Source organism: Triturus cristatus, chromosome 8 (genome assembly GCF_964204655.1).
Source record: "Triturus cristatus chromosome 8, aTriCri1.1, whole genome shotgun sequence".
Classification (NCBI taxonomy): Eukaryota; Metazoa; Chordata; class Amphibia; order Caudata; family Salamandridae; genus Triturus; species Triturus cristatus.
The window spans coordinates 1135578042-1135598914 of record NC_140591.1 but is presented as its reverse complement, the minus strand read 5'-3'; the positions used below and the strand labels follow the sequence as shown (position 1 = coordinate 1135598914).

Here is a 20873-nt window from a genome sequence, read left to right as displayed (position 1 = left end):
ATAGCACAAAAGGAAGCCTGACTGGTTGAAGTAACAATTGAGCTGCACAAATGTTTCTCGCAGACATTTGTAACCTCTTCTATGTGGGGTTAAACAGTGGCTACAGCAACAATGCATTGATTTTAACATTCTTGTGGATGCTTGTAAAAGTGTGCCAGTTGTCTTTCTTGTTATGATGATTTTTGAAAGAGGCTATTTACAAAACTAACACTGAAACAAGCATTTACAAATGTGCTATGTTTTACCTTGGCCAGTCCATGAACATGTGTCCTGGGTTTAGAAGAGAGGGTTCAATCATCTATGTTAGCGTATACATTACATACAGTTGCTCTGTTTCCCCTCTTCTGAGTGTGCCTGAATTTTAATGTATGAAAAATTATTTTTATTCATAACATGGCACCATCACATAATCCAAGCTCACAGTATGCCAGAAATTACCACCATTAAAATCAGGATTACAATCATAGTGGACAGGATCGTGCAATGCTGAACCAAAATATGTTCTGATTTAATGCCATACTGCAAAGAGCGACATTTGTAGCAAGAGTGAGTGTAACGGGTGCCTACAACTTGTCAACAATACTATTGATGCTTACAATAAAGCAAGAACAGTCACAAATGTAAAAGAAAAGGTGTCCTCCACCAGGTTCATTAGACCATGCACTTACAGGGAAAAAGCACAAAACCTTTGGACCTGTTGCGCAGTCTATGTAGATCCTCCAAAAAGCTGTGCAAAAGAGGGCTCAGCTCTTTAGATCAGTACTGAAGACTACTGACCAAGTATCACTGTGTAATACTTAACAACCAATAACTAACTTCTGTGGAAGAAACACTAGATGCCTGTGTAGGAAAACAAGAACCAACAGCACCGATCTAAGAAAGAAGTGACATGCCTAGATTGAAGTATTGTCATGACCCGCTTTACTCCAAGCCCACAGAACCTGGGCAGTATGAACAACTTGAGCAGTGTTGAGCTCAATTGCATACTGTATTAACCTGTTTCCATATCACTGACTGAAGAAGTGCCAACACCGGGAAATGCACAAAGAGAAACAAATACAAAGGAAGATCAGCAGCAACTGTCAGCTCCAAATAAATCACCAACAGAGCAATGTTATGTTAAAGGTATCTGTAGAGGACAAAACTCATGCGGAAGGGTATTGTGGCGCAGACAAGCAGGGGTGGCAGGGGAGGGGCCATGGCCGAGACTAGCAGAAGAGCCATGCCTTCAGTTTCCTGCGGAATTCAGGAACTGAAGAGGCAGCTTTGATGTACAGAGGTAGGTCGTTTCAGGCTTTAGGAGCGAGGTAGGAGAAGGCACAGCCATCGGATCTGGTTCTGTGTATGCCGAGGCTGTGTGCAAAGAGGAGCCAGTCTGTGCAGAGGTGTTGGGTAGGTTTGTGGAAGTTAATGTGATTATTGGTAGAGCCTGATGTTGTGCAAGGCTCTGTATGTGTTTAAGGAATCTGAAGATTGCCCGTTTATGGATAAGGAGCCAATGGAGGTCTCAGTGGTGCGGGGAGATGTGGGTGAAGAGGAGAGTAAAGGGGGAATCAGAGTCTTGTAGCTGAGTTCTGTATGGTCTGGAGTTTTCTACTTAATTGTGCTACCAAAGGTACCTTCTCCCATGTGGAACTGTTGTCTTCACTGGGGATTCTAGCTTAGCAAATCTAAAGCAATAGCTGGACAGTTAAGACTGCTTTTTTTCTCCATGCTAAAGATTATTTCTCATGGTAAAATCTTTGAGCAGTTTCTCAGATGGGTCGACTTCATCTGAACCTTAGGTCCCTACAAAAGTCAAGAAGTCAACTAAATTAACAAGTTACTTATGCTTTGGTAATGCTCTTTTTGGTAGATACTCTACATATCTACAGATTCCACACCATTGGAATATCCCCAAGCACCTGAATAGGTCCGGCGACTTCTTCCAGCAATGCAACTGCGATCCTGGTAGATGGTGAGGTATGGTTTCGTGGTGACTCATACTGCATCATGAGTGACAGAGCAGAGCTGCATATAAGCACTACCCCGATTCCCTGATGGATGCCAGTTTCTTATGTCTTTCTGTGCCCTGAGCCTAGAAACAATTGTCGAGACAGTATTCTGATTTCTAACCAGGGTTCTTTTTACAAGGTGAAGAGGATACTCCACAGAACAAAGTGGCGGTAGGGCCGGTAGGAATCCACAGTTACAAAGAGTATACAACAGAAGGATTATGTTACTTACCCTGTACGCATATGTTCTTGGCATGCAGTGCTGTACATTCACATTCTGGGCCTAAGTCCGCCATCTAGTGTTGGGCTCGGATGATTACAAGTTGTTTTTCATTAAAGAAGTTCTTCGAGTAACAAGGTTGTGTGACTCCTCCTGCTGGTGATACTGCGCATGGGCATCAACTCCATTGTTAAGATTGTTTTGCCGCAGGTGGGTGAGAATGGAGTTGTAGTATCAATAATGTGATGTCCATGTAAGTAATGTGAATTAATGTAAATAAACTGTAACCAACACAGGCTTCCGGGGAGGAGGGAGGGTGCATGTGAATCTACAGCACAAAATGCCAAGAACAGATGCTTCTAGGGTAAATAACATAATCCGTAAGAGGCATGTGTGCTGTAGATACACATGCTGTGCATCAGCTGTAAAGTCCCTCTCCTGAAGTGGTGGCTAGCCTGTGGGGATCGTTTGAATGAGAGTCTGTAGCACTGCCTGGCCAACAATGGCTTGTTTATGTGCTAGTACATCCACACAATGTTTTGTGAGGGTATGTGGTGTGGACCATGTTGCTGCTTTGCAAATGTCAGCAAGGGGAATATTGCCTAAAAGTGCCATAGAAGTCCCTATTTTACGAGTTCAGCAACATTTAGGGGTGACAGGTAAAAGTCTTTTAGCTTTAGCATAACAAGTTTAGATACAGTTTACTATCAATCTGGAAATTCAACTTTTTGAAATAGTATTTCCAGTGTAGGGAAGTAGAAAAGAAAAATAATTGCTTAGTCTTACTAAAGGTTTTTGTTCTGTCAGTGTAGTACCTTAAAGCCCGTTTAACATCCAATCTATTGACTGTATTGTTTTTTGAAGTACTGCTGCTTTGCAGAGTCTCACATTTTAAGTTGCTTTGCTCAGTGTAATGACTAATTCCTTTAAAGGGTTAGTCAGAGGATGCCCTACGGGGAGACGTTTGCTCGCCTCTCAACAAGTTGTTGCGACACTTTAGCCATAATACATATTAAGCGCGTGGTTGATCTATCACCTGAGCCTGCCAGGTAGATATATATTTTTTTTTTTTCCAACCAATGGTGCTCTTGGTCATCACTGAAGCCAGGTTCTCAAACTTGAACTCCAACCTGAAAGAGGCTGGTCTTTGTAGGTGACAGAGCACCATCTGCACTCAGAAATAAACCTAGCTACACCCACAAAATCTGCCACATAAAATGTGCACTGCTTGCTAAACTCATTAACCAGTCTCACCACATGCCTCTATTATCAAACATTTGAACCATGGGCCCCAAGCTTGCAACAAAGGATTAAATGTGAAAGATGCTTGAATGAGTTTTTGCAATTCTCACAAATCACAGCAACACACAAGCTGTGATGTGCTGAAAATGTAACATTACTTAAAAAATACCATTATAAAAACTGCATGGTCAATTTTTATCCATGCGGTCCTAATTCTTCCCAAGTTACCAATAAAACATACACAGGACCACACTGAATACTGAGTTTGTTCAAAATGAAACTCGACACAAAGTTAAATCAGCTCATCACTTTACTCCTTTTTTGCTTGTCTACATCTCATGCCTAGACATAATGCAAAGGAAACAGGGTATCTACGCCATTCCTAATGCCACTGCATTCTCTATGTATTAAAAATTCAAAGATGGTTCACAGCGGTTGTTCTATGCTCATGTAAAATTGAGGACTACAAGGAATCATCTGCTTAAAGCTGCTGTCTCCTCAAAATCTCATCACATCCTTCCATCCACAAAAGAAATCCCAGATTCTATCCAAATTCTGAAATGTTTTGCACAAACGAAGACATTATTCCACAAATGGGAACCACACTTGTGGTCAGTAACCACATTTTAGCCCCTTAAGCTTATTCCCACATCACAAAAATCCAAAGCTTGAGGAAACCCCTCATACATCAAACCACTTCAAATTTTAACCTAGCTTTCCATTTCATTGTAGTGACCATGAGGAAACGCTAAAAGCTCACAATACGAGCAAACTTTCAACTTCCGGAGAGTATTTTATCTGTAACTTGGCTACCTGAAGAATTCTTACAGCATGCCTCTTTGGGCACACCTTGTATTATCATTGTCTGTTAATAATCATTCACCCAACCATGCTAATGTAGGTAGTGGTTATCCTGTATACTTAATGTTTAGCTACAATGTAAGTTTATATGATTTATAATGTGCAGAATTGTTGATGGATATGCTTCTCAGTATTCCTACCACAAGATACACTAACCTCAAAACTGGCATAACTGGAAACTGAAAAACAATTGGGAATCGATTTCAGCTTGGTTGAGGGTACATTTATCAACAGAAGTAACATTCTACAGATAATGATGACCAGAGTGATCTGTGTGGTTTTGTTCAAATAGATCAATGCTTATGGGGCGCCCATGCTGAGCCTCCCTGTGAAGCGGACAAGCCCATGGTGGAACCAGAGAAGGCAATGGTACACAGTTGTATTGGAACATGGTATGCAAACAAACCACACTCGTAATTCAGCCTGTTGAGTTTGCAGTCACTTTAGCCTGAATGAGAGACTGTCCACATTTTACCAAACCATTAACTTCTACCTCTCACTCATAAATGTAGTTATTACTCACCAACTTTGTAGTGCACACAGCCTTCTAAGTCACCTACAGTTGTCCAACCCTGTTTCTTCTCCACTTCGGGATCGTTGCGCAAAATTTTGTTTCTCAACCATGATAAGTAGTACACTCGCAACTTGTTTTTCTTGCCTAGAGATAAAACATAATAGTTAACAGTGCAACGAGATGATATAACTCTGTGATAAAATCGTCACAACCACTTCCTAATCCAAAAACGCATTTGATGCTGAAGTTGTAAACACTGGTCCACTCTAAGTTTGACAAGAACTCAAAAGTTCATAATCCTGCCACTTATTTTTTAAAAAGGGATCATCTTTCGTAACTAGATTGTTACTTTGATAGACATTTTCCATAGAATCTCACATCATAATCCATTTCTGTCATTCAATGGAAGGAAGAACAGAACTGTTTGGGTTAAGACTCTACTGATCTTTTTATATTTTGGTGCAGATGAATACACATTAAAACACAACTGGGAAGGGGCAAATTGAGTCTGAATGCTGTCTCTCAACATTGATCCTAACCCCTGTAGATGGTGTCACGAGAAAGGTGAAATGAAAAAACCTAGCGACAGCTTAGCAGATATTAACTCTGCATAATTTTCAAGAATGACATTGCATGCTTTCTTCCATTCAGAAAGAGAACTGAAATCTGGCACAAAACTTTATAATTTAACATTACAAATAATTTCCAAGAGGCACAGTCGTAATATTGTACGGAATGCACAGAAATTAAGCAGAATATGTAGGGTTTCAGAGGTGTAATAGCCTGAAGAAAGTATACCACTGAGCTGGGATTAAAGGAAAATAATTAAGTGTAATAATGTTTCTATCTATGTTCCGGTATAGTCAATAAACTGGTTAAACCATTGCTTCAAAAGCAACTAATAGGAGAATAGCATGCATTAAACTGTAACAATTGTTTAAAGGGTGGTGGTTATATAAAATATTAACTTCATCCTCCACTTGTGCAAAATGTTAGAATTTCAGTGTGTTACACAGAAAGCAGTAGCATATCAAGAAGAGTGACTGGATGGCTTGGTGAAGCATTTTTTGCCAGGGAAAGGAGGCAACTCATTTTAAGATGAAGGGTGGGTTTTTCCCAGAGAGACCTGAAAAAGGCGGACAAGCAATAGCCAAAGTTGGATGGATAGTAACATAGATGAGCGGGGAAACCCAAGCCAGAAGAGCATATTCTGATATGTTGAGCAAAGGACAAAGTAATAACAGCAGAACTCAGTCCCTAGAAGCAATACAGAGTCTCTTCATTGCTCTAGTCAAGTTACATGTACTTATTAGCCAACTGTACAACAAAAATGAGAAGAATTAAAAAGAAGTACACCAGGGAAACCTCACACCGGGAAGAGTTTTGGAAGTAATGATCCAAAAACCACTATCTATTAGCTGTCTTAACCAAACTAGATTCTTACCTGTAAGAACAGTTTTGCAGCCTAGACTTTTCTAGATTAACATACTGAGCATATTCCGCCATCTAGTGGTTATAGTCGGAAAGTGCTTTGTTTTCTATTTTCTTCCTGTTGGGAGGTTGTGAAACCTGATCCCCCTGGTCAGGCTACTACCCCCTGTGTGTGTGTGTGTAAGCTCTCAGATATTTTTGTTTTCCCTTTTTTGCCTTGTGCTTGTGTCTGTTTGTTGAATAAGTATGATATTGATTGTTTATTGAGCTGAGAGTGCAGCGACACTTGTTGACTTCTACAAGGTCATTTATTGAGATATATTTACACATTTACACACACACACACACACATATATATATATATTTATTTATATAAATATATATATACACACACACACATTTTTTTTATGTATTTATTTTTTTAAGCTCTACTGGTTTGTTTTAAAAAACGTTGCTGTATATAGCAAAGTATGAAAAGCAATATTGTTATTTAATTGTTTGTTTATGAGCTATGTAGGTATCTCGGTGTGACCTTTTCCAAAAAGATCCCCTGCTGGTATAATAGGACAGATGTAGCATATTTGCTATGGTTTCGTTTTTATATATGATGTATGTAATATTGAAAGAGGAGACGTGTAGCTTTTTACTATTTGATAGTCCTTATAAGTACTTATGTACTATGTTTATTTAGGGACTATGTCTTGAGTCTTTCTTTTTTTAAATCATTTTATCCATTATTAATTTTTACTCCAACACATGGGGAGGAGGGAGGGTCGTATGTGAATCTAGAAGAGACTAGGCTGCAAAACTGTTCTTACAGGTAAGTAACTAGTTTCGTTTTGCAGCATAGACGTCTTCTAAATTCACATACTGTGCGTAGATTGTGTAGCGATATTTAGTGATTGTGGAGGAAGGAGTAAAGTGTAGGTAATCTCCACAGGATAATAAACAAAAATGGTGTAGTGTACCACTTGTTCTTTTTGAGAGAATCTGTGTTTTTGTTGTGTGTACATAGTAGATATCCATATAGCTATCCTTTTAGGGGAGTATACACATATATACACCGTTATGCATATTTGCATCTGCGAGTGTGCTAAATATTTATAGACGTGACCTTGAAAAAACCCTTGGATATATATTGAAATAGTTATATTTTATAGGCCCATTCATCTTTTTGTTGGCCTGATTTGATTCTTTTATTTTGTGAGTGCCTTTTTTAATATGGTCTTTGCAAACCACTAGCTCTTGTTTGTATATTGCCAGAAATTGTTTATTTTGTTTTATTTTTTGATGAATGGGCAGGCTTTAATGCCTTGTGTATATATGGTTTAAGCATTTTTTGGGGTGCCTGGTTGCTTTATGTGTGTATGTACTCCTTATTCAAAGTTGGTTTTTGGTAGCGACAAAACACTATGCGTATGCTGCTGACGTGTTTAAGTCAGCTCTTACCTTTCCCTGGTTATGGTATTGCAGAACGTGGACGGTATCCTATGATTATATGTTCTGTTCATGTCCATATGAGCAAATTGAGGGGAGAGTAAAGAAGGCTTTACCTTTTATATGCAGCGTGCATTTGTATATATACATATTTACAGGCATACACATGCATGTATATTATTCATTATGGAGAGTTCTCAACCCACCTTGTATACCAAAGATGTTGACATGTACATATAGAGGCATGTACATATGTATATGTGCTGTAGGTATGCTTACATACGAGTATGCTTGCTTTTGGGTCACCTTCTGTGGGTTTGGAGGTATTTTGGTGATATGATTGACCTGGGTTGTGGATGAAGGGTGTGCTTCTTCTGTATGCATGGGATATCATTGGACCCTGGCTTTTGAATCTGGGTTACGGCCCTTAATATGTACTGTGCACAGTGGGCCTTTGGCCGACTATTTGCGAATAGGCTCCAATCATTTAGTAGGCTAATGCCTGCCGTTAGGGGTATTGAGCTCCCCTGTGATAAAGTGCAAGGGAAAGATACAATAACATTTGAGTGTGCTGTGTGCAGACTTTGTGCACCTTTTATACCTTAGTAAGGAAGCCTGAAAAAACTGTACCTTGTATTGTTTTCAGTCTCCCTTTACACAGGTCAATGCTGTTGTACCAGAAAAGCAACCTTGTAAGGGGCTGAGTTCTTTTTGTATTGTCAGGAATACATTCTGTTGAGTAGGAGGCCTTATCTGGTGGACCAGATGTGAGGTATGGCCTTATGCTTGTCCCAGTTAGCTTGCTTTGCTATATAGTATGTATATGCATGTTTAAAGGTGCTGATTATTTTCATTTTACTGTGTATAGGTGTTTTATGTGGTGGATGGGTGTTAACCCTCCCCCCCCCCACACTTTATTTGGCGAATTTTATGGTCGCGGTCAACCCCAGTGACCAGCCATACGGGATACCTTTGGAAGTTGTGGTTAACTCCTATAGAAGAGATGCCATCTCCGATTAAGGTGTCCAGAAAGGTCGCTGGCAACCCCAGTTGCCGGCCTTATGTGCTAGATTTGGAAGTCATGGTCAACTCCCCTTCAAGAGTTGCCGGCTCCCTTATGGTGTCAAGATTAGTCTCCGTTGTAGGAGCTGATTTTCACCTTTTGGGTTCGCCATGCCCATAATGTGTGAGGGATCAGTGCTTTCAGTGAAGCGGTCTCAAATTTTTTTTTTCTTCGATATTACGGTTGGTTGTGCTATGCTCAACTATGTGGTGGCGATCAGTCCCTTGTGAATGAAGCTGACTCGCCTTTGTCGTCGGGCAAACACAATGTTGTGTTGCAAGTACATGCTCTATTGGTGAAAAAGATTCTGTGGAGCGTCTGAAGATATGTAGTTGCATCTTGGAGTTTGTGATTTGTGAGAGACTTAATTCATTATTAGCAATATACCGGGAGTGAGTAAAACTGTGCATATTTTTTTATGTGCAGCCCCCTTTCTTTTGAAAAGGAAGGGGTGTAAAGAATTTTGCCTGGTGCCCACAATGTTGTTAAGCATATTATTGGTGAATGGGGGAGAGACTTGGTATGCGTTCTATATGTGGTGTGACTTGCTTCCTAAAGAGACAATTTATGTGCTTTTTAGGATTAAACGGTGATTGGCTCCTGCATTTACAACAGGCATAATGCGATGTGTGTCACTGGTAAAGGACATGTACATATTTATATCTCAAATATATATATATATATAGATAGTTATAGTTAGGACCGAGTTCCCATAGGAAATCTGAAAATTCTATTTTGAATAACTTTGGCGCCGGTTGACTTATCTTCGTGAACTTCAAAACTAATGGGGCGCTCCGCTCAGCTCCTACCCTGAAAGTCTCGGGTGATTCGTCAAGCGGGGGCCGAGAAAAAAGGGGGGTCCCAAAACGCGTTTTCCCCATGCATTTTCCAATAGGACCTTTAGTCGAAGGTACAGCCCGAACGACTGAACTGAATTACTTGAAATTTGGCAAAGAGGTAGTCCTCAGGTCAGGCATGTGCCTTTTGCATATATGGTGTAAATCCGTTCAGTAGTTCCTGAGAAAATCAAAAGTAAAATCACATATATATCTGGGCGGAGCCTAACCACACATCTCATCGTGAGATCTGATTGGCTGTCAGCACTTCATCCAAGAAGTGTTGGCAGCCATCTTGGGACCAATATACATGATAGCACCTCATTAAAAAGCATTGCAGTCAATAGAAGGTTTTAAGACTTTAGTTACATTATAAATCATTTGTTGATGGTACCATACTCATTTTAGGAATTGTGGTGTGTTCTAAGGTGATTTTACCATGTGAAAAAGCCTTCTGCTGTGATATCATGAATCATGTTTGAGAGAAAACTATTTTCTCATGCTTTTCCCACAGAGGTTTGGAAGGTGATCTATAAGCTAAACTGAGAGCATATTTTCTGTAAATTCACATTATCTTTCTCAGTCATGTGAGAATGAAGTCTGACATTCTCAGTAAAACATGTACATCCAACAAGGGCAGAGACTGTCAGTTGATTCCTTTGTGTTCTACTGCAGCTTCCCAGAGTGTTCTAAAGAACAACTAGAGCGCTAACAGTCCTACTTATGACAAACGTATAGCACACCTGAAGACATCTTGGTTGGCATAAAGTGGTAACTCTTAAAACATTTAATTTAAAAAGGAACAAAATGAGGGGTTCATTTTGCCATAGAAAGTATGATTGGTGCTGCAGAAAGAAAAATTAGGGCACATTTTGAGTGACTTCTCAAATCATCTTCTATTTCATTAAAAAATTCTGACAAGCAGACTGAAACATGCACTTTTAATACCAGCAGCAGACTTCCCTGGTGAGCAGTAGCTTTACTACAGTGATCTAATAAGCAACTAGAGTGCTAACATTCTGAATTTATGGCAAATGTGTGACACATCTGAATGCCTTCTTGATGGAATCAAAGTAAAAAACTGAAAGTATTTCCTGCTGAGGAGACTGTAGTAAATGAGGAAATTAGGAAACATCATAACAAATAAGTCTCCCAAAATGGCCACCAGAGACAAAAGAGCCCAAATGTAGCCCAAATATCACCCAGATGTAGCCCAAGTATGGCCCAATGACAGAATGTCCCAGAGTGTTCTAACAAACAACTTGAGCGCTAACAGTCTTACTTATGACAAAAGTATGGCACACCTGAAGCCATCTTGATTGGAATAAAGTGGTAACACTTAAAACATTTAATTTACAAAGGAACAAAATGAGGGGGTTCATTTTGCCATAGAAATTATGATTAGTGCTGTAGAAAAAAAAATTCGGGCACATTTTGACTTCTCAAATCCTCTTCTATTTCATAAAAAAATTCTGACATGCAGACTGAAACATGCACTTTGAATACCAGCAGCAGACTTCCCTGGTGAGCAGTAGCTTTACAACAGTGATTTAATGAGCAACTAGAGTGCTAACATTCAGAATTTATAGCAAATGTGTGACACATCTGAATGCCTTCTTGATGGAACCAAAGTAAAAAACTGAAAGTATTTCCTACTGAGGAGACTGCAGGAAATTAGGAAACTTCATAACAAATAAATCTCCCAAGATGGCAACCAGAGACAAAAGAGCCCAAATGTAGCCCAAATATCACCCAGATGTAGCCCAAGTATAGCCCAATGACAGAATATCCCAGAGTGTTCTAACGAACAACTAGAGCGCTAACAGTCTTACTTATGACAAAAGTATGGCACACCTGAAGCCATCTTGATTGGAATAAAGTGGTAACACTTAAAACATTTAATTTACAAAGGAACAAAATGAGGGGGTTCATTTTGCCATAGAAATTATGATTAGTTCTGCAGAAAGAAAAATTAGAGCACATTTTGACTTCTCAAATCCTCTTCTATTTCATAAAATAATTCTGACATGCAGACTGAAACATGCACTTTGAATACCAGCAGCAGACTTCCCTGGTGAGCAGTAGTTTTACTACAGTGATCTAATGAGCAACTAGAGTGCTAACATTCAGAATTTATGGCAAATGTGTGACACATCTGAATGCCTTCTTGATTGAACCAAAATAAAAAACTGAAAGTATTCCCACTGAGGAGACTGCAGTAAATGAGGAAATTAGGAAACTTCATAACAAATAAATCTCCCAAGATGGCCACCAGAGACAAAAGAGCCCAAATGTAGCCCAAATATCACCCAGATGTAGCCCAAGTATAGCCCAATGACAGAATGTCCCAGAGTGTTCTTAAGAACAACTAGAGCGCTTACTGTCTTGCTTATGACAAAAGTATGGCACACCTGAAGCCATCTTGATTGGAAAAAAATGGTAACGCTTAAAACATTTACTTTAAAAAGGAACACAATGGGGGGGTTCATTTTGCCATAGAAATTATGATTAGTGCTGAAGAAAGAAAAATTAGGGCACATTTTGAGTGACTTCTCAAATCCTCTTCTATTTCATTAAAAACTTCTGATATGCAGTCTGAAACATGCACTTTTAATACCAGCAGCAGACTTCCATGGTGAGCAGTAGCTTTACTACAGTGATCTAATGAGCAACTAGAGTGCTAACATTCAGAATTTATGGCAAATGTGTGACATATCTGAATACCTTCTTAATGGAATCAAAGTAAAAAACTGAAAGCATTTCCTACTGAGGAGACTGCAGTAAATGAGGAAATTAGGAAACTTCAATACAAATAAATCTCCCAAGATGGCCACCAGAGACAAAAGAGCCCAAATGCAGCACAAATATCACCCAGATGTAGCCCACATGCAGCCCAATGACAGAAGTGTGCAAAACACTTATTTTTTTAGTATTTGCAGTTTTATATAGTGCAGACTTGTCAGGTATTGGAGTGCTTTACATGAGCATTGGTTACATCACACAAGACCAAATTCATTTTGGTTGTAGACATGGGGAGATTAAGTGATTTGACCAGAATCACAGAATGTTGAGCTGAAGCAGAAACTCCAACCTGGTTCCCCAGTTGCAAAGTCTGCAGCTCTGGAAGTAACACCACATCCTCTCCCCTAGGTGCAACATTTAATCAAGTGGTCAACTGGATAAAAAAACATAAAGAATACAAATAATGTAAAAGTTCTTTGTCGCTATTTGAAAACTCAGAAAATATGTCCTCATTTTAGTTTTTTAGAGCACTAACCATAAATTTGATGCAAATAAGACCCTCTCAAATATGTAATTTCGAAAGGAAATACTCTAGGTATTACAGTTTTGATTACATCAAGATGACGTCAAGCGTTCCACACTTTTGTAATAAATATAGAATGTTAGCAATCTAGTTGTTCATTGGGATACTGTTGAGAAGCAAAGGCCAGGGGCACGGACTCTGAAAATTGAAGGCAGGTAGGAGAGTGCAGATGCAACAATTTGACCACACTGGGCAGGCAGGAAGGGCAGTGGCAGCACAACAGACTATGGAGGGCAGTGGAAAGGGGGGCAGGGGCAACAAACCAACATTACAGGACTGGCAAGAGAGGCTGTGGCAATATAATACACCATTGTGGGCAGAAGGAAGAGGCAGTGGTAGTACAACCATACATGCCAACAGACCCGTTTCAGCCAAGAAACGTCCAATGTTTTTAAGCTCAAATGGGCCTTATTTGATCTCTCTCCTGTCTACAATCTCCTCTTTTTCAATGTAACTCAAAGGGGAAATTCAATACCCCAGTTGTTTTTCAAAATCTCCCTCTTACCAAGTTCAAAATGTTCGCAAGTATGGTACATTGGATCATGGTAGGCAGGAGGAATTGGGGTAGGGACATGGACTCGGATAACAGAGGACAGGAGGGACATGGAGAGGTGCACCAAACTGACCCTACAGGGCAGGCATCAGGGTTTGCAGCAGCACAATACACCACACAGCGCATGCGGGACAGGAGTGCAGCACAACAATCCATAGAAAGCAATAGGGAGGGGACAGGACCATGCACATGGACAACAGAGAACAGAGGGGAAGAGGCAATGGTAGCTAGCTGACCATAATGGGCAGACAGGAGAGAAAGCTGCAGCATAACAGACCATAAAGGGCAGGAGGGACGGATCAGGGGCATTACAATGGAACAGACAAGCCAGGGGTCTACACATGGAAACAGAGGGCTGGGGGCAAGGGGGCAAGGCAGGAGCAGCAAGATGACCATGGAGGTCAGGCAGGTTGGGCACTAGAAACAAAACACACCATGGAGAGCAACAATGAGACTATGATGGCATACACACAGACCATGGAGGGAAGGTGGGAGGGGGTCAGGGGCAGCTAGCTGACCACACAGGGAAGGTGGGAGGGGCCATGGCAGCACAGAAGACCATGCATGCAAGCAGGAGGGTTAGTGGCAGCACAATGGCTATGATGGGCAAGAAGGAGGGTGCAGGGGCATGCACAAAGGACCATGGAGGATAGAAGGGAGGGTCAGGACCTGGGCACAGACAAGAGAGTTCAGGGGAAGGGGCCTCACAACAGACTGCGCGGGTAAGCAGGAGGAGCAGTTGCAGCACAACAGACCAGGGAGGGCAGAAGGGTGTGGCAGTAAAATGGACCATGGAGGACAGGAGGAAGGGGATAGGGGCATGGCATGTGGACAGGCAGGATGGAGGTGGCAGGGACAGGTTACAGTCATCTGACAATGCTAGGCAGGTGGGAGGGGAGTGGCAGCTCAACAGAACACTCAGAGTAGATAGGAGTGGCAGGTCCATGGAACATGGTGGGCAAAAAGGATGGAGCAGGGGCATGCACAAAGACATCGGAGGGCAGGGGGAAGGAGAATAGGGGCAGCAAGCTAAGCACAGAGGCTAATCTGGAGGTCAATGAGGGGCCATAGAATTGGGCAATGGAGGGCAGGAGGAGTGGACTGGTACATCATGCTAAATGGAGGGCAGTGGCAGTGCTCTAGCGCGGAGTGCAAAATCCCTCCATACCTTTGCGGACCAAAAGATCTCACACACGCACACTATCCATACATTCGCTGGTGGGGCCCCTAACACCAACACACACTCACCATCAGTCCGTGCGAGAGGCGATTATCCTTCCAAGTGCTGGATAATGAGGGAGGAAGATACCACTTTACCCTAATGAGCAACAAACCTACAAACCCTTCTTATACTCATTAGGCCCTAGATTCTACATTTGGTATTCCCCTCATGACCGTGATGGATTTGTTAGTTGTAGATTTAAGTGAATTTCTAATACTCTAATTAACCTTTTCATTAACACATTTCAATGAATAAACAACCCAACTCATTTCTGTAGATGTTCAAATCCAAATTTATATTAATATTGCAGATTAATCATTCATTTGATCAAGTTGCCATTCATATTTACCTATTCTGGCTAAAGTCGTCTTCTATGTCAAATCTGGCAATCTCGCAAATCTATGCCCATCAATTTAGCAGGTTAAGTTCATCAGGATTTTGGGCATTAATTCAGTCCATCAAAGATTCAGGCTAACAGCTGTCCTGCAGTGTCACCGTCCTCTTCATCAGCATATCATCAGGAAATCGAAGGAGCGACCCTCCAACCTCTCTATTCTATGGGTTTTATAATAATTTCAATAGCAAAATGTAACAATATTGAGTTTTAAACTGTTCTGATTGGCTGATCAGGGGTCAACCTCTCCGTTCCCATAAGGTTTAGTCCATGCTGTCAGCATACTTGCTGGTTCCGGTTCTTTAATAAAGCCTTTTGTCTGTAGCGCTGGCACCTTTCCCAGTGGCCTTGATAAGTACAGATTGCCTGGGGTCAAGACAGGGCCATTGTTGCTCATCTTTTAGCGCAGGCGCACTTCACCCAAGCCTGGTTCAGCGTCGGCAGTTGGGTTAGGCACCAAAAGCAGCCATCATTTGATAGGCCAGAATAGTCAACTTAAGCAAAGAAACACAAAAACGTAATTAATACATAGAAATGACTAATTAAATGTTATTCCCTCGCTAATACCCATATGTGTGTGTATTTATCTAGCCAAAAGCAACACTCAATGCGGTTTATACTTACTAAATAAAGCAGGAATCACAATTTCATCACCAAAGCGACATATATCATGCAATGTTCTAATTATCTATCATTAATATGCGTACACAATTTAGTTCACGTCATTAATTAGGCCATGCAGATGCAAATCCCACGTGTATTTCGGTCATTAATAAGGTTGATTAGTTATTTCCACATCACTCCAAACCATTAGTACGATTATGATTAATTAATTAATCTAATTAATAAAACGACATGCAAAATGGGATGGGTATACAAAAATTTTGCACAACCCGCTCCAGCAGCAGCACATCAGACCATGCATGGCAGGAGGGAGGAGGCTAGTCCATGGATTCAGACAACAGAGGATAGGGAGGAGGTGGATGGGGCAGCAAGCTAACTGTTCAGAGAAGGTGGGTATTAGGAACTTTATTGTTTTTAAAATGTGTGTCTGTGCAAACTACTTAAAATATGAACAAGTATGCAGCATAATCTCACTTTTATTCAGGAAGAAGAGGACGTTTGTGACTGTGACTCCGGGCTCACTTGGCAGAAACACCCCCTGACCCTCCACCCCCCATCGCAAAATGTAATGCCCGTGAAAAGGGTAGGTGGACGCAGTATTATATAGAACATAGTCCTGAGAGCACTATTGAAAATGAAAACTAGATATAGTATATGGTATAAACTATGCACCAAAAAGTGTGATATAAGATGAACCGGGGCGTGAAATATAATATGCAATACATTGTGCGCAATGACAGATTCATTGGAGAGCGCGAGATAGCACAGGCACTAGCGCGTGCTATGCAATATGCGCCTTGGAGTGTAATATGCACAGGGCAGTGTTGTGTAACCTAACTAGTCTCTAAAGTTGTAATATAAAATATGTGCTGGGGAGTGTAACGTTGCATATGCACTGTGACAAAGATATGGATCCCAGATTGTAATATGTATGGCATAGCGCTGTGCGTTATAACATAGGCATCGAGGAAGGCACGTTAGATGGGGCAATATAACCCGTGCGAAGGCAAGTGTGGCATGACATATTCACGGGGTGGTGTTACAGTGCACATGGGCTAGAGAGTGTCATAGCATACGCACTAGCTGGTGGAATACAACACAGGGGTGTGAGGCACTCGGCGGGCACTGGTGGGTGTAACATAGCATTGGGCTCAGCCAGGAGCACGCTGTGACTCTCAAGTGAGGTTTGTCTCCTTTCCAGAGAGTAAAATAAAAAGTATTACACATCCGGCGGTGGATGTGTGTTTTATTAACCGTGAGGGGGATTTCTTGCATAGTTTGGTCGAATTTTTGTCGATTCCCCTTTGAATGGCTTGGTGTGCGTGTATATTAAATGTGCCTGTCAATAGCTACCCACGTTTGTATAAATAAACTACAAGGGTGTCTACTTGGAGAGTACCCACCGGCGGGGGTGCCGAGATTAGGCACGGTAGGGCGTCAGACACGTCAGGGCTTCACTAGCGGTGTAAATACATTCCATGTGGATTCATTCTATGCATAGTCGCCTTTTAATGAATATCACGCAAATCGTGATGGTGATAGGTACATACGGTTTGTCCAGCATGTCCTAGGTGTTTCTATAAATATATTTTTTTTTTAAATAATAAAAAACAAAGGCCGGCCCCGGGGGATGGGGTCCCCGGGGCCATAAGTGGCCTGAGGAGGGGGGCAACGCAGCCCCCTCCTAAAGAATTTTTTTTAAAAAAGGTCATGACCCGGGGGTTGGGGTCCCCGGGGCTGAATAAGGCATTGAGAGGGCCAAATTAATTTTTTTCAACAAAACAAAAATTAGGGTGCAGGCCCTGGGGGATGGGGTCCCCAGGGCCAGTAAATTAGAAAAAGAAGGGGGGCCACACAGCCCTCCTCCTTAAAAAAAATAAATAAATAAAAGACTAAAAGACCGGCATCGCGCCGGAGGCCACGCCCCCTCCTTGCAGCACTCTGCAAACGCGCCCCCTGGCCAGTTGTAAGTTGGGGAATTAATTCCCCTTCAATACTGAGGGCCAACTAGCCCAACAGGTATCTCCAGTATGCGCCAGGGAGCTGCGTTGCAGACAGGTGTTCTGAGGCCACGCCCCTTTTTACACCTCTATGCAACGCAGCTCTGTGGCGCTTACTGAAGGTACCTAGTGGGCTAGTTTGACCCTAGGAACCCTTAGGATTCAAGGGGACTTAATCTCTCAACTTAGAACGGCCACAGGGTACCTAGTGGGCTATTTTGCCCCTAGGGATCCTCAGGATTCAAGGGGACTTAATCTCCCAACTTAAAAAACGGCCACAGGGCGTGTTTACACAGTGGGGAAGGGAGGGGACGGGGCCTGAGGTGACGTGTGCAAACACGCCCTATGGCGCGTTTTAAGTTGGGGAAATAATTCCCCTTCAATCCTGAGGGCCCCTGGGGGCTAACTAGCCCACCAGGTGCTTCCAGTAAGCGCCACTGAGCTGCGTTGCAGAGAGGTGGTCCAGGCCGTGCCACTTTTTACACCTCTCTGCAGCGCAGCTCTGTGGCGCTTACTGGAGGTACCTAGTGGGCTAGTTGGACCCTAGGGACCCTCAGGATTCAAATGAACGTAATCTCCCCACTAAAAACGGCCACAGGGCGTGTTTACACAGTGGTGAAGGGAGGGGACGGGGCCTGAGTTAACATGTGCAAACAAGCCCTGTGGCGCGTTTTAAGTTGGGGAAATAATTCCCCTTCAATCCTGAGGGACCCTGGGGGCCAACTAGCCCACCAGGTGCTTCCAGTAAGCGCCACTGCGCTGCGTTGCAGAGAGGTGGTCTAGGCCGTGCCCCTTTTTACATCTCTCTGCACCGCAGCTCTGTGGCGCTTACTGGAGGTACCTAGTGGTCTAGTTGGACACTAGGGACCCTCAGGATTTAAGGGGACTTAATCTCCCAACTTAAAACAGCCACAGGGCGTGTTTACACAGTGGGGAAGTGAGGGGACGGGGCCTGAGGTGACGTGTGCAAACACGCCCTGTGGCGCGTTTTAAGAGGTAGTTTTAATCCACTGCCCTATTATATACTAGGGGCTTACAGAGGAGGTCATGCTGATCACAGGGGGACCCCAACGCATAGTATTCCCCAGTGTATGTAGGTGTTTTCACTGTATTCTGAGTGTCTTTTAACATAGCACTGGCTCTAGGACTGGTTAGTCAGACTCAGTTACCACCAGTATCCGTCTGAAAAAGTTGAGGGTACAGGATGATTTTGCAACAAGGCTTCTTTCTGCTCTTCTGTATGTTCTTTCTGCACGTTATCCTTCTTCCTGCACTTTTCTTCGTCTTTGAGGACTTCTGTTGCTTCTTTCTGCATTTTTTTTTTCTTTCTGTGCGTTTTTTCTTCTTTCTTCACATGTCCTATCTCTGTAGGCATAGTTAGAAATTAGCATTTAAAAAACCTTTGAAATTCACTGAAAAAAACATAGGTTTCAGGCATGTTATAGTTAGGAATTAGCATTTAAAAAACCTTAGAAATTCACTGAAAAAACCATAGGTTTCAGGGGGGTTATAGTTAGCTGGACTTTTCACTCGTACAAAACCATTGAAATTCCCCTGTTATAGTTAGTTCAGCTAACTATAACTCGCGCGCCCGCTATGCACTGCTGATGACGTCACATGTTACATCACTCATGACATGATCAGTGACATCACTCATGACATCACTAATGACATCATCCTTATCGACTTAGTGTAGTTTCCACCTGTTGGAACTGAGGTTGCTTTTCGTCTTTGTAGGCGTGGCGAGGATGCGTCTGGAACTTTCTGGGATTTATTCTCTCATCTCACCATGATGCACGTGGATTCTCTTTTGCCTTGTTATCCGTTATGAAGTGGTTTCCGTTGCGTTAACCTTTGCACGTGTATCCAATGGCTGGACATTTGCCCTCGTGTGGAAATGAACATCCACATCGGAAACACAGCTTTCCTTTCGTTGAGGATAGCAACTTACCTGTATCTACTTTGTGATTGTGTTTGCTCTTCACAATTAGTGCTGATTCACTCTTTGCAGTTCCAGCTTTCATGTCGGCAGCTTGCCGTGCTGCTCTTTCCTCAGCTCTTGCAGCCATTAGCACATTTTCCAAACTGAGCAGCTCTCTCAGCATACATCTTCTGAACAAGTCCGAAAGACAGCAATCAATGACTCTAAGGCGCATGGCTTCTTCATCGTTAAATTCACTAAATTTACAGTGTTTGATAAGCACATCAAGCCTCTAAACAAACTCATCGATGGTTTCACCAATTTACTGTCTCTTTTGATTGAAAATGTACATTTCATAGAAGACGTTTGGCATCGGATTGAACTTGGCTCCTAATGCTTCTTTGATATGACGGTAAGAGATTGTCTCAGTCTGAGATTTTCTTTAGCACTTCATTTACTCCATCGCCAGCAAGGTTCTTTAGGTACATAATGATTTTCTTTTCTATTTCTTCAGGGGCTTCTATGAAATCATCGAACACCTCGATCCATGCAGTCCACCTGGTGCCAATATTCTGCTTCTTTGCCATGTTGAACAGTGGTGGTTTCAGAAACTCAGCGGCATCTTACTTCGTGCTCTTTTTAACTGCCGTTGAAAGTATATGCTGTTCAGGTGATGGCAGCTTTCCTTTCTAGTCCGGTACCCCTAGCAAGCACTGGCTGTGTGCTTGTACTTGGGTCGTCATGCCCCATCGAAGGTCGTAAGGCACTATCTTCTTTTTTGACAGTAAGTGTTGGTTTCGTCTCTCACACTGGTTTATAACTGCTTTCAACTGTTTGCATTGTACCTGGTTGTGGCTGCCTTTAGCATCTTTGTTTTGTATTGATGATAGCTCTGTGTTAGGCTGTGGCGCAGTATGTCATCTTTCGGCCTTACCAGTGGGTTTCTGGAGTGTTTTCTATGATACTCCTCTGTGGGGCTTTTGACTTCTTCGAGGGAAGTATATGGGCTGGAGCAGGGCTTTGATTCCACACACATCAAATTTGAACTGTTTCTCACAGAAAAGGCGCACGTGGCACACACGAGCAGTTTGCTGTAGTGTCGCAAACTCTCAAGGAGAGCAGCCTTGTTTCTTCGGGCACAGATTCCTCACTCGTCGCCAGTTGTAGCGTTATCCCCAGCCCAGAAACATGCAAAATGAACACGTCACAAACGAAGCTCGTAACTGATGTCTTTAT

At 42.2% G+C, this 20873-nt stretch overlaps 1 pseudogene; it reads right to left on the bottom strand.

The window, feature by feature from the left end:
* The window catches only part of LOC146805508 (mitogen-activated protein kinase kinase kinase kinase 4-like), a 31135-nt pseudogene extending 11263 nt beyond the window's left edge, over window positions 1–19872 (bottom strand).
* Window positions 19873–20873: the final 1001 nt, after the last annotated feature.